This window comes from Panthera uncia, chromosome C2 (assembly GCF_023721935.1).
Source record: "Panthera uncia isolate 11264 chromosome C2, Puncia_PCG_1.0, whole genome shotgun sequence".
Taxonomy (NCBI): Eukaryota; Metazoa; Chordata; class Mammalia; order Carnivora; family Felidae; genus Panthera; species Panthera uncia.
Window position 1 is genome coordinate 139,041,424 of NC_064810.1, and position 14,126 is coordinate 139,055,549.

General features: G+C 47.9%; 1 protein-coding gene across 2 annotated transcripts in view; it reads left to right on the top strand.

Annotated features, from left to right (window-relative positions):
* Positions 1-14,126, top strand: part of RARB (retinoic acid receptor beta) — a 404,400-nt gene that overhangs the window by 359,335 nt on the left and 30,939 nt on the right. The gene's annotated exons all lie outside the window — the stretch shown is intronic.

Genomic DNA, 14,126 nt, shown 5'->3' on the forward strand with positions numbered 1-14,126 from the left:
AGGGGTCTGGAAACACTTCAGGCCATTATCAGGGCAAAGGAGGGGGGCGTTTCTAGAAGAAAATGTCTATGGGGCACGGGTGCGTTGCTGGGCAGAAAGAACAATGGACACTTGCTATGTTGCCTGATAACTGAAATCAAATAAGAAAGCAAACGTGGGAGAGAGTGGGTATTAAAATGGTTTTTTTTTTTAAGTATACTTTCTTCCCTAATTGGGATTTATTGCACAAACAACTTCTTAACAATCAAGGACATTTTCTAAAGTATGGGACTGCAAAGTACATTCAGCGTTCTATATCCAAATCTGGCCTCCAGCTGGTTTTGGGAATAGAAAGTTCCTTTGGAACACAGCCATGCTCCTCACTGACATACAGCCCCGGCTCCTCGTGCCCTACAGTGGCACAGTGGTTGCAGCAGGGGCTCTAAGGCCTGCGGAACCTCCTACCCGTTGACTACCTGGCATCTTAGAGAAAAAGCTTGCCATCCCTGGTCTAGACTGGGACTTCATCAGGGAACCACATGGCCTCCTTCGCCATCAACATCTCCAGCAGCTGTCACGGTGCCAGGCATAGGGTGGCATAGGTTCCCTGTATAGATCTGAGTGAAATTATTGAATGAATGAACAAGCAGATTGACCAGTATCTATTCTAGCTCGCGTCCCGAGTGTATGCGAGAAGCTCTCGGCCCCGGAACGTGCGATCCTTTCTGCTCCTAGCCACCCACGTTACTGCATTACTACATCTTTCTCCCTGCTCATCAAAGTGGCCTCTCCTGCCCACGCTTCCTTACACAACTTCTGCTGTCCCTTCTCCCCCCCTTCATGATTTTCCTTCCCGATACTTGTCATTATCGGACACTATATCGTATATTCCATTGACGGCCTTCTCCAAGAAGAAAATAAACTCCAAGAAGCCAAGAACGTTGCTTTGTCCACTGTTCCATCCCCGGCACCTGGAACAGTGCCTGGAACATAATGGGCACCCGGTAAATATTTTTAAATTAACGACCACATTTAGAATTGACGGCAGGTAGCCCAGGGCTCCCTAGTGTTGCTCCCCTGGTTTCTTGGATGGGAGCTGTCTTCCTGATAGATCCCAAACGCTGCCTTGTACTGATGGCCACACCCCAACATATGGATTAGTAACAAATAGGTGGCCACGGGTGGGAGGTGGGAATCTTCCACCACTTCCTCGCTTTCTGTTTTAGGCACTGCTTTCCTCTCCCTGCTGAGCCCTGAAGGCCGTGTCTACCTTAGAAGGCATGGGCAGATGTCTTTTTGATTAAAAGGAGAGAAAAGCATGTTCTGGGTGTGGGTGTTAAGGGAAGGGCAGAGGGAAGTGAATTGTGCAGGTCTGGCAGGAACGTCGTGTGTTATTTCTTGGACTTCTTGCTTTTTTTTTTTTTTTTTTTTTTTGACCCTTCGGCTGAAGCGTTCCCAGGACGAAGACTTGGTTCTCTGTTCATGTCAGGCATCCAAGTACGCAGAAGATGGGGAAGATGGCTTTATTTCTTTTCCAGACGACTCTCTGGAGAAATAAATACCTGCGAATTAACGTGGTGTAGGCCAGAAAGAGGATTTTTGTGAACTAAATAGCATTTTCGCGATCCTTCACAGATGAGGACAATTTGGGATGATTTATTTATATTGAGAAACTGATAAGTTCACTCAAGGGAAGGCTAAGTTGGCTCCAATCTGGCCGACGCTTCACGTGCTGAGATGGACTTGGGGGGGGGGGGGAGCCGTGGCGTATTTCTGCTGTTTCATTTTTAACGTTTTCCTTGAGAGTGGCCTGAGAGTGACCTCTCACTAGGGTTCGTGGCAGCCAAGGCCAAGTAGGAAAATTCCTTAATTATAGTCCTCGTTACATTCTTGGTAACACGAATCTTTTTAGAAAGCCAACCAGTTCAGGAATTATTCTGTGAGCAGTGTATGGTTTGGAGTTAGAATGGTGTTTGAATTCTAGCCCTGTCGGTGACTGGCCACGTGACAGTTAAGGCACACAGGCACCGAGAATTCCGCACGTCACGTTCCTTTCTTTGTCCCCTCGTCATTCTCCAAACCCGAAACCAGCTGGCCACCCCTTTCCCCTTCCCACCGCTTGTCACCCCACATCCCTTACCCTGACCCTTCCCCATAGTCCCTCCCTGGCTCAGACAGCCCTCTTCTTGCGCTTGGAACATCTAGCAGCCACCTCAGAGCTGTCTCCATCCCCGGTCATTTCTTCACCGAGAACAGAGCGACCTTCCTAAAAAGGCAAGTCTGATCATATCACTGCCATTGTCACCCCAAACGAACCTAAAACCCAAGCCATCTTCCAGCCTTGGCTTACCTAAAGCTTCCTCTTCCTTCCGTTCTCTGCGTAGACCTGAGGGAATGCATCTTCCAAGATCCTCCTGCTCCGTGCTGCCCTTCCAGTGGGCCTCTACAAATGAACAATTTCACATTCCCCCGGAAATTCGTACAGCTTTTCTCGTTTGTAAACGTGGATGCTTCTACTGACCTCCCTTACAGGTTTGATTATAGAAAAACAAGTTTTCAAGTGCCTGGACTCAAGGGTATTTCCCAGGTTGAGTTTTGAAGGGCTTTCTCTGGCCTCCTCCTAACCCTCCCCGCCCCCAGTCTGCCTTCCGCCCTCGTGGCCCTGCTATAAATGTTCTCTTGAAAGTCGTCGCTTTCTCCATTGCCAAAACCAGTGAACTTTGCTTCCTCTTCTTTCTTTCTGACTGTCAGCCACAGTGGACGCTTGGCCAGGCTGCTGCCGCTTTGGATCCTTTTCTCCGTGGAAATCCATTTCCATGATTTTTTTAGCATCCCAGTTTTCCTGCCCGCTGTTCATCTGCCACCATCATCGTGTCCTGTTCCCTTTCCCACCAACCGCTGGCACTTCCCAAGGCCCAGTTCCTGAGCCTCATTTTTTCCTTCCTCTCTCTCCCGTTGCTTACCTCCCTCATGACCTCGATGGTCCTCCTAAGATTTCGGCTCCTAAATGATCTAACTTCACACCTGTCCTCTGGCCTGATCCATAGAGCCATCGCTTCCCGGATTTGCCATCTCAGTTTCTGGTTCCCTCCCGTTAAGCCAGACTCATTACCTTCCTGCCCCACACTGGATTCCTTATTCCCCATCAGCTTCCCCAGTTTCCTTTTATTTGGGATGCCATCCATATCCCAGTTCCAGCGTTAAAAGGCTTTTTCTTCACCCCCCACATTGAACCCATTACCTAGCCCGACGTATGTTTCCATTGCGGGGTTTCCTAAATATCTAGATGTAGATTAGATATATATATATCTAATTTTTTCTCCCCACCAATCTTCATTCTGCGCTTGTTCCTCTACGCACACCAGCCACCCTGCTCTCCTCCAAACCTGATGCAGACATTCCAGGAAGCATTTCCTCATATCCCCCACGTCCAGAATGTTCTTCCCACCTCTTTCTGCTTCCCCACTGAGACCCATCCTTTGAAGGCCATCAGAAATCAACTTCTGTCATATAACTGTGTTCTGTCCCATGCTCAGGCCTTTCCCAGAGTGTTCTCTTCATCAAGAGTGGCTCCTGCCCCTTCAAGCCTTATTCCTTCATTGACTATTTGTTGAGTGTCCTTGGAAAAGACACCGCACTAGGGACACGAGAATGAATAAGACCTAGGATACTCCTATAGGGCACTCAGCTCAGTATTCCTCTACCCTGTGATATTTTTCGTGACTCCCACAGACTGAGCTGTCAGCTCCCTCATCTGTGGATCTGAGTACCATCTTACAGCGTACACCGTAGGTTTCGTATTCCTGTTGCTTCAGTCAGTGAATTAATATTCTGGCATGTAACTCATTGCATGATAGTTATTTGTTTAGGTGACTCTCTTTTACTAGAATGTGAATCTCTTAAAAATACTCAGTAGCTATCTGAACAGATGAAAAGCTAAATAAACAGAGGAACACATGGGTGGCTGGGTGGATAAACAGATGAAAGGTTAGACCAATGGATGAATAAATGGATAGACCAATGGAGGAAAAAAATGGGGAGGGAGGGCTAAATGATGAACACATAGATGAATAGCTGAATGGATGGACAGATACATAGATGATGAAAAGATGAACTGGATAAATAAATGGATGGATGGATGGATGGATGGATGGACAGATGGATGGATGTGTGAAAACAAACCTATAGTTAAGAGAGACTTCAGTGGTAACCCTCCCATCCATTGTAAGAATACCTTTTAAAATAACTTTGAGAGCTAAGGTAACCTCCAAAAACATTAACAGTAAATTTAAATTAATTCAAAAGTTTTCATGTAATGATCTTTTTAAACCGAATTGACTAGCTATATTTTTTCTTCTTTTTCACCTTAAAAAATTATTTAAATCCAAGTTAGCTAACATCTAGTGTAATAATGGTTTTAGGAGTAGAATTTAGTGATTCATCACTTACATATAACACCCAGTGTCATAGGAAAGGAAGTTCTGGTTAATTGACTAATCATATCCAACAGGAGGCTAGCATGTATCTCATATGTGGATGGCCAATTCTCTAAAAATTAAAATTCATAGAATGCCTTTAGAACAACAGCTGTACTGAACAATACTCATTTGGTGATTCTGAAAACCCTTAGAATCCTTAGAGCTTCAAGGATACCAGTGAGAATCACTTAGGGATATATAAGCTGGCATAAATCATTTAAATGCCTTAAGGTGAGAGTTTTTCATTTTAACTAGGTATGTAACATCCACCCATTCGTATGTAGACCCTTGCTCTGGTGACTTGGGTTTCCGAAATTGATTTGACAACACGTAGGCCCTTCTCTGCAGCGGTATCCTAAATAGGGTATTGGGCACACATCAGCAAACATGCAGACATTTGTCTCTCTCTCGGATACCTCACTGACACACGGATGGTGTAGGCAGAGATTCATCAGGTGTGTCAGGCAGTATCTGGAAAAGTTGGAGCCCAAGGAGATGAACGTGGCCGCATCTGTTTACTAAGTCAAGTTCACATGGAAGTTCCTGCCATGGAGATGAACCCACTGAAAGTTTAAAAATCGCTCAGCTTACCTATCCTCCACCCTCCCCTTAGTCTCCAGTTACGTGGGCCCCAGGCTGGAGCACTGGTCTTACCTTGGATGAAAATTCTTTCCTCCCTCCCTCCCTTATTTCTTCCTTCCTAATTTTCATTATCGCTTTCTCTTTCCTTTCTCTACTGCTGTCTTACATTTCACATTTGAAAGTAGTCCACGTATATTAAACCCTCATCGTCTGTGTTATGTATCTTCTACATTTCATTTGAGAAATAAAGCATACTTTATTTGACTTCGAATTTTCAGTAGCTCCAGGACTCAATAAACATTTGGTGAATAAGAAATCAGTGTAGGGCTCCCACTATTTTAGTACATATTACAGAGTGTTGCAATTATTTGCACATCTAAATATATATAAGAATTCTGTGTGTGATGGAAAAGAAAGAATGTCCCCATTTTTCAGATGAGGAAACTGAGGCCTCGGAACACTTAGGGACGATCCTGAGTTTGCACAGGCAATAAATGATGGACTAAAATGCAAAACTTTGGAATTTGACCCTCGTCCTTCCCACCTGGCAGTTGTACCTTTCCTGTTTATTTAAAACCCATAGAGAACAATTTCATAATTTCTGTATGTTGTAACAGATACGGGCAGGATCTTGAACCTTGTGTTGGAGGAATAACAAATTGTCTTCTTCCTCGCCCTAACCACTGAATAAAAGCAACCGTTGATTCAGACATACCAGGGGGCAAAAGCATACGTGGGTATGTGCTACAGTCGCCATAAACACACTCTTTACCGACGCTGTATCAGTTAGCTATTGCTGTATAACATACTACCCCAAAGCTCAGTGGCTTGAAACAATAAGCGTTTATTATTGCTTATAAAACTGTTGATCGGCTGGGTGGTCCTTCTGGGTCCACCAGGCTCTCTCGTGAGACTGGTCGGCTTCAGATAGGGTAGGCAATTCTGCTCATCTTCTCTGAATGCTCTCCCAGATTTATGGGCAGGTTGGCTCTAGATTGGTCTCATATGGTCTTAGCTGGACTAATTGGGCTCTCCTCTGCACGGTCTCTCATTTTCCAGCAGGTTAGCCCAGGCTTGTTCATACACAGTGATGACGTTCTCAGAGGGGCAGGCAGAAGTGTGCGAGATCTTTTGGAAATGGTATAATATTACTTCCACTGCATCCTGTTGGTTAAAGTGATTCACAAGCCACCCCAGATACGTGGGCTCTGGAGTTGTCTCCACCTCTTGATGGGAAAGGCTGCAAAGACAATGCAAACGGGGTGAATTAGGGCCACGTTTGCAGTCAAACCACCATGCAAACACGGCTCCCCTTTCCAGGCACCCCCCCATCTGATGCTCCCGTTCTGCAGGGTATGTCAAAGGGTCATACTCCCCAAGAGAAATTACTGAGCCTTCTCAGAGCTTTCTCCAGGCTAAATGCCTCATTTCTGTTTTTAAAAAAATGTTTTGGGGCACCTGGGTGGCTCAGTCGATTGAGCGTCCGACTTCGGCTCAGGTCATGATCTCACAGTCTGTGAGTTTGGGTTCCACGTCGGGCTCTGTGCGGACAGCTCAGAGCCTGGAGCCCGCTTCCGATTCTGTGTCTCCCTCTCTCTCTGCCCCTCCCCCGCTCATGCTCTGTCTCTCTCTCTGTCAAAAATAAATAAACGTTAAAAAAAATAAATTAAAAAAATAAAAATTAAAAAAAATGTTTTAAGAGGGAAAATATAACAGTGTCAAGGAGGGGTGCCTGAGTGTCTCAGTCGGTTAAGCGTCCAACTTTGTCTCAGGTCATGATGTCACAGTTCATGGGTTCAAGCCCCACCTCGGGCTCTTTGCTGACAGCTCAGAGCCTGGCACCTGCTTTGGATTCTGTGTATCCCTCTTCTCTTCCCTTCCCCCACTCATGCTCATTCTCTCTCTCTCAAAAATGAATAAATGTTAAAAAGAATGAAAAAAAAAAAAGAATGTCAAGGAGACTACAATTCGTTTTCTGAAAATTGGGTTTAGAGAACAGTAGGAATAAAAATTTTGACCATTAGAATTTATCATGATAGATATTGTTGTTTAATATTTGGAAGCACGTAATTTGCCATGATACAGGTTTATCTGGAAAGTCTTCTGAGAAATTTCTTTTTGTCATCCCCCTCCTTCCAGTCACATACTGCTTTGAAAGGCAGTCCATGGGCCTGGATCTCTGTTCATCATTTACCCTAGATGTATGGATCCTTACTCTAAGACGGTTGATTCCTGAATCTGACATTGCCCACATTTTTACAAAGAAGTTACAGTTAAAAAAAAAAAAAAAAAACTGCACCAGTCTTTCAGATACAAGAGGGCAGGTTGAACTCAACAGAGTGAACTTCAGCTTGATATAACAAAGAACTTCCTGCCCACGAGTATGGCTTATGGGAACAGATACTGAACTCTCCTTTTTGTAAACTGGAGATATTTAAAAAGAACATGAATTGATCATGCCATAGGTGTGAGGGTTTACTTACTCCTGAGTAAGACACAGAGGGCGACAACCTCAGTGTCTTAAATTTCCATTAAAAAAAATTTTTTTTAATGTTTATTTTTGAAGGAGAGAGAGACGGAGCGTGAGTGGGGGAGGGGAAGAGAGAGAGGGAGACACAGTATTGGAAGCAGGCTCCAGGCTCTGAGCCATCAGCACAGAGCCCGATGCGGGACTCAAACCCACGAACTGTGAGATCATGACCTGAGCCGAAGTTGGACGCTTAACCGACTGAGCCACCCAGGCGCCCCTTAAATTTCCATTAAAAAAAAAAAATTTAGTGTTTATTTATTTTTGAGAGAGAGAGAGACAGAGCACTCTCTCTGAGAGAGAGAGAGACAGGGGAGGGGCAGAGAGAGAGAGAGGGAGACACAGAGTCCAAAGCAGGCCCTAGGCTCTGAGCTGTCAGCACAGAGCCCAACGCTGGGCTGGAACTCACAAACCCCCAGATCATGACCTGAGCTGAAGTCAGACCCTTAACCGACTAAGCCATGCAGGCGCCCCTTAAATTTCCATTTCTTAATGTTCAGTTCTATACCATCAGTTAAGACCTTCCTCTCAGCCCTCGTCATGTGGGACGGTTCTGCCACAAGCCCAAAGCCAAGGGCACATCTGCCTCCCGCAGACAGGATTTGGTCACTGAGAGTAGCCCATTGCCGTCCAGGGGAACGTGCAGAGAAGCTCCACTAATTATGAAGGAAGGTGTCTCAGAGGCACTTCGCACCTTCTCACCTGCTCATTGTCAAAGCTCCCGCTTTTATACCTCATGCAGGAATGTTTTATTGTCCCTGGAGTTGGACTTAGGATGTTTCCTATGGTTCGTACAAGACTCTTGTCCAAAGGAAAGGATCTGTCACTTGTAACAGAGCTTTAAACTCTTGCCTTGCAAGGATGCCCACCACATGGGGCCTGCCTGGAAAGGAATATGGCCAGGGCAGGGCTGGGCAGGGCTGGCCACGGCAGGCCAGACAGAGGAGGAAGAAAGGATTTGGAAATGGAAGACAAAGGGGAGGCTCTCCACTCGAGAGGAGGCAAAATCTCCATCTCTACAAGCGACCAGGGAGAGGAAACGGTGTTTCAAATGGTTTTAAAAATTTTATTAGTATAATATTCCACTTTAACCAGAAAGAGGTATTTGGCATTTGGTACATCGTGATATTTCAGAGATTTTCCGTAAGTGCTTTGAATAACTTTAAGAAGCTGGGCTAGGCTGGTAGATCCTTGTTAAACTCCGAGAATGCTATGTCCAGACTGCTTCTCTTATGACTTGCATATTTAATATTCTGTAAAAATTCTAAGTATGCTCCCCTGCTCCGTCACTGGCACTGTGAACAGCCAGGCCATCCGTTAACACGTTGCACTTGTGGGGGGCCGGGGGGGGGGGGGGCCACCCCCTTTTCCAATCCCCCCCCCCCTGCTGCGGCCCCCCAGGTTGGAGCCCTGCAATCACAGTATTCACTTAACAGATACTCTGGTGCCCCGCCCTCAGTCTGGTCCCAAAGGCCTGTGTCCCTGGGTGTGGGGGATGGGAGGGGACTTCCTCGTAGCCTCATTCACTAACCTCCTTTCTCTGTATCTGCGCAAACTTCGACTAGTGCGTACGTGGTTAAGTGCTGTGTTAGGTGCAGGACACGGTCTCCACCTCTAAGGAGATTCTGATCTTGAGGAGTATTCACTCGCCCAACTCCGCCCACCTTTACCGTGGGACCTACTGCGCTCCACGTTTGAGCACCAACCCCCACACCCCGAAATAATGGGAAAAGGCTGTCTTTGTTAGTCCTACATCCATCTGCCTTCAGATCCATTGGTTTACGGTTCATCTACACAATTAATTCAGAAAAATTATTTTTATTTTTTTTTTATTTTTTTTTTTAATTTTTTTAACATTTATTTATTTTTGAGACAGAGAGAGACAGAGCATGAACAGGGGAGGGGCAGAGAGAGAGGGAGACACAGAACCTGAAACAGGCTCCAGGCTCTGAGCTGTCAGCACAGAGCCCGACGCAGGGCTTGAACTCACGGACCCTGAGATCATGACCTGAGCTGAAGTCGGACGCTTAACCAAGCAAGCCACCCAGGCACCCCAGAAAAATTATTTTTAAACTCAACTCTCTTTTTGTGGTTTTCTTTTAAGTGTGTGGGTGTGTTAGTTACAGGCTCTCCCCCATGCACAGCAACCAGATAGCTCACATCACCAACTGTGACCCGTTGTTTCTGTAGTTAGCAAGGTGAAGACTCCAGATGAACGAATCCCAGACTTTAATATTCGAACAAGAATAAACAGACCGTTACGCTTCCTTTGCTACACTGAACATAGAGAACGTTATGGGCAAAAACGCCGTCGACTGTATTTTCCTTTTTCTCTTTCTTTCTTTATTTTTGACGTCATGGAATCTTTAGTGAAGCGTTGTTTTCATCTCTTCCTGAATCCAAGTGAAATCCACATCTTTTGCATGTTTCCCGCATTACGTTTTTATTGGGTGCGTGGAAATCAATATTCTAGATACATGCACAAGTGCACACATTAAAATGAACATGACTTCATTTATTTCCATGATTAGACATTCAAATAAAAGTGCTGGGGTGTCTGTTTTCATATTCATAGGTCGAGATCCGTACATCAGAGGTATTTGTATAAGTGACACTTTTATTACGTTCATTTCATTTGCAATATGATAGTGGATCATAAATATGTTACTTTTACGCCACCAAGTCTGATTTGTGGCGCCTGGCCCTCACAAGGAGAATACTTGATATTTTATGGAGCACCTTGCGTTCCAAGAAGCGCTTTGCAGACATCAGGCCCGGCTCGCCCAGGTGTGTAAATCATACTCGTGACCCTTCGGGCGCCCCACCTGCTTTGTCAGCCTGCTGGCTCTGGCCGCGGTGGCTCGAGTGGTTCTTGAATGCCCCGCGGGCCCCGACGTGGAGGTGAGACCTCTGATTTCTGGAAGTAAGAGGCTCGGGTGAGCTCTTGTTGCACACAGAGCAGACTCCACATTTAGTCACATGCTCACCTTGTCCCTCACAGAACAGTTTTTGAGCCCCCACTGTGGGCCAGACACTGTTTTCGGCCCTCGGGAGACAGAGACAAAATGTGACCTTGGCCATCCAGATATTCAGACCGGGAGGGGATGGCCCTGTGAGACGGTAATTGGCCCCCACCTTGAGATAGGGGCTCCGACACAGAGGCGACGGTATGTGCCCCCACCATCCCACTGCCCGTGCCTGTGGGATGCACTGTGCCTGAAAGCCGTCAGTCAACCCTCGGATCCATCACAGGTATACGGGTGCCCGTGGCAGCCAGCATCCCTTCCGTGGGAGTGGAGGGAGAGGCCAGCCACCAACGTCACAGGCGGCCTTTGGGGCTGAGCATCAGTTGTACAGCCCGGACTCCCTAGGCTCCCACCTCCCTTCCCATCCCTCCCCTCAACTCGCTCTCCCCTTTCCCCAGCATCAGCCTCCCCATCCTGGATCAGAGCCCCTTGTCCCTACACACACACACACACACACACACACACACACACACACACCAGTGATACACATGCACCATCCTTCATGGCACCATGTGGCAGAACTGGGAATGTGTATGACATGACCAAACACAGTGGTTAAGAATGAGGACTCTGGGGGCGCCTGGGGGGGCTCAGTCAGTGGAGCGTCCGACTTCAGCTCAGGTCGTGATCTCGTGGTCTGTGAGTTCAAGCCCCGCGTCGGGCTCTGTGCTGACAGCTCGGAGCCTGGAGCCTGCTTTGGATTCTGTGTCTTCCTCTCTCTCTCTGCCCCTCTCCCGCTCATGCTCTGTCTCTCTCTCTCTGTCAAAAATAAATAAACATTAAAAGAAAAAAAAGAATGAGGACTCTGATGCCAGGTTGTCTGAGTTCAGATCCCCACTACATCATTTCTAAAATGCATGGCCTTGGGCAGGCTGCTTAGCTTTCTGTGCCTCAGTTGTCTCATCTGCAAAATAGGCATGATGATGATAGTGATCGGGTTGTCGTATGGCCTAATGATGAGTAGAAGGCTTTGGGGAGTGCCCCATAGCTGCTAGGGTAGCTGTAATTAGCACTTTCAACACTGTACGAATTCTCCAGGATGAGTCGCGGTAGGTATCCCAACAGCGATGCCCTGTTCTCGTTATTATTGTTGCTGTTGCTGTCGGATGATGAATGTCTGGCTCTCACCGTAAGTGAGCTCCGTGGTAGCAGGAACCATCTGTGTGGCTCCACTGTCATTTCCTCCCTGCAGCAGATGGTACCTACTAGATGCTCAGACAACATTTGAATGAATGAATGGCCAGAAAACGAAGAAATGAGCCCATCTGTTCATTTGGGGCCGCTACCATGTGGCTTCTGGAGAAGCGTCACTGCCACTTGCAGCCGCGGACCTCGTGAGAAAGCCCACAGATCCTCAGTGTTCGGGCCCACCATTTCCACGTGGAAGGGCCTTGAGTTCTTCTTCCTGTATGGCCAGGCCGTATGAGCCTTGATGGTAGACCGGCCGTCCCACCTAGCGGACGTCCGTGCACCTCTGGGAGGGCGCCGCTGCCTTCGGGGAAGCTCTGAGAGGGGCTCAATCCCCCGGGATGATGGTGAAGCCGGTGTCTGTACCAGGTCCCCGGCCCCCTGCAGCGCCTGTATCACCCCCTGCCCCATACTGCCCCGGATGCTGCTGACCACAAGTCCCCCGAAACTGGACGAAGCCACCGTCCCCAAGCCCTCGTGGCGTCCCGTGTACTGCATCGCCTCCTTGATTCTGGTGGCTCTTGGCAGCCATCCCCATGCGTGGCCCAGATCCCACATCTGCAGTCCACAGCAGTTTAAAACCATTGAGCAAAGCAGTTGTTGAAGCCATGTGTTTACGAGACACCTCCATCAACTTATGAACCTTTCCGTGATTGGAGCATCGTTACCAGCGGGTCATTGCGTCTTGCTGTTGGAGAGGAGTACCCGAGAGTCCCAGTAGCCCTTCGGTCATGGAGATTGGGGCGTCATTACCAGGGGGTCATTGCGTCTTGCTGTTGGAGAGGAGTACCCGAGAGTCCCAGTAGCCCTTCGGTCATGGAGACCGTAGGAAGGCCACTCCGCCTTGGGAGGGCAGGGAGCTGACTGGAAGGGAGCCTGTGGTGTTACACACTGGTCCCCTGGCAGTCAGTCAGCTGGTGAGAGTGCTCTGAGTTTGGGCCTCAAAGCGCAGAAGATGGAGCTCTGGCTTTACAGCTTGTTATTTTTGCAAATGGCGGGTGCTGTGTGAGTCTGAGTGCCCCTGGTGCCCTGCTACAGCTCACCAGGGTCCCCTTCCCACCTGACCTCACCTCTCACTTTCGGGCTTGGTACAGATGATCCGTGGGGGCAGCTCACGGAGTGCCCCCCCCCCCCACCTCCCAGGTAACCTCCAGGGCTGTCTTTCCTCGCATGCGTTTTCCAGGTGATGGTCCAGGGGGCTGTGGGTGGATGGGGGACGGTGAAGCAGAATGCGGAGAAGCGCAGATCCTTCTCAAGGTCCTACAGACTCGCCTGGGGATGCGATCATGGGTAATTATGTGTGTGTGGTTCCTCTGTCTGCTTTTGTGTCTATTCCACTGAAATCTTGGCTCGACTGCTTTCAAAGAGGGTGATCTTGGGCCTCAAGCTTCTGAGAGTGTAGAGATGGAATTTTAATGCCTACCTCACCCGGTTCACTGTGGAATTCAGTGAACTAGAATTCTTGAATTGCTTAAGGCGGTGGCTCGCCCTTGCTAAGCAACCAAAAAGTGGCATTACCGTCACTGCTGTGTTAGGTGGTCAGAGGTCGCCATCTTGGCTTCTGATTCCAGTCACAGCAGTTTGTAGTGTTCAGTGACTTGTGGCCTCCCTCAGGGGGCTGGGGTGTTTTTTCCTTATTTTAAGGTATAATTCACAGAGCGTAGCATTCATCATTTTGAAGTATGCGGTTCAGTGGTTTGTAGTATACTCACAAGGTTGGACAGCCATTCCCACTACCTAATTCCAGAACATTCACATATCCCTAAAAAGAAAATCCCGTTAGCAGTCAGTGCTGATCTTCCATGAGCCCCAGCCCTCGGCAACCACCGATCTGCCTCCTGCCTACCAGTTTGCTTTCTCTGTCCGTCTCGTATAAATAGAACCACACAACACGCGGCCTTTCGTGACTGGCTTCTTTCGTGGAGCATAATGTTGTCAGGGCTCATCCACGTTGTAACGTGGGTCTGTACTTCACTCCTTCGTGGCCAAAGATATTCCACCGTGTGGATGCGCCACGGCCGTTTATCCATTCGTCAGGTGATGGACATGGGGGTTGTTTCCACCGCGGGGCTGTTTATGGGAAGGGCTGCTGTGAACATTGGTGTACAGGTTTTGCATGAACGCTTATTTTCTGTTCCCTTGGGTGGACCCAGGAATGGGGATTGCTGGATCGTGTGGCAACTCTTTAGCTTCTCGAGGGACTGCCAGACTGCTTCCCTTAGAGCTCTGTTTTGGAAGGACCCTCACTGCTCACGTAGGGCTCTTGTGTTAGCAAATGACGAGGGTCACGGGCAGGGGTCAGGAAAGCCCGCTCACCTGCACGGAGAGCCCGTGGTGCTCACACAC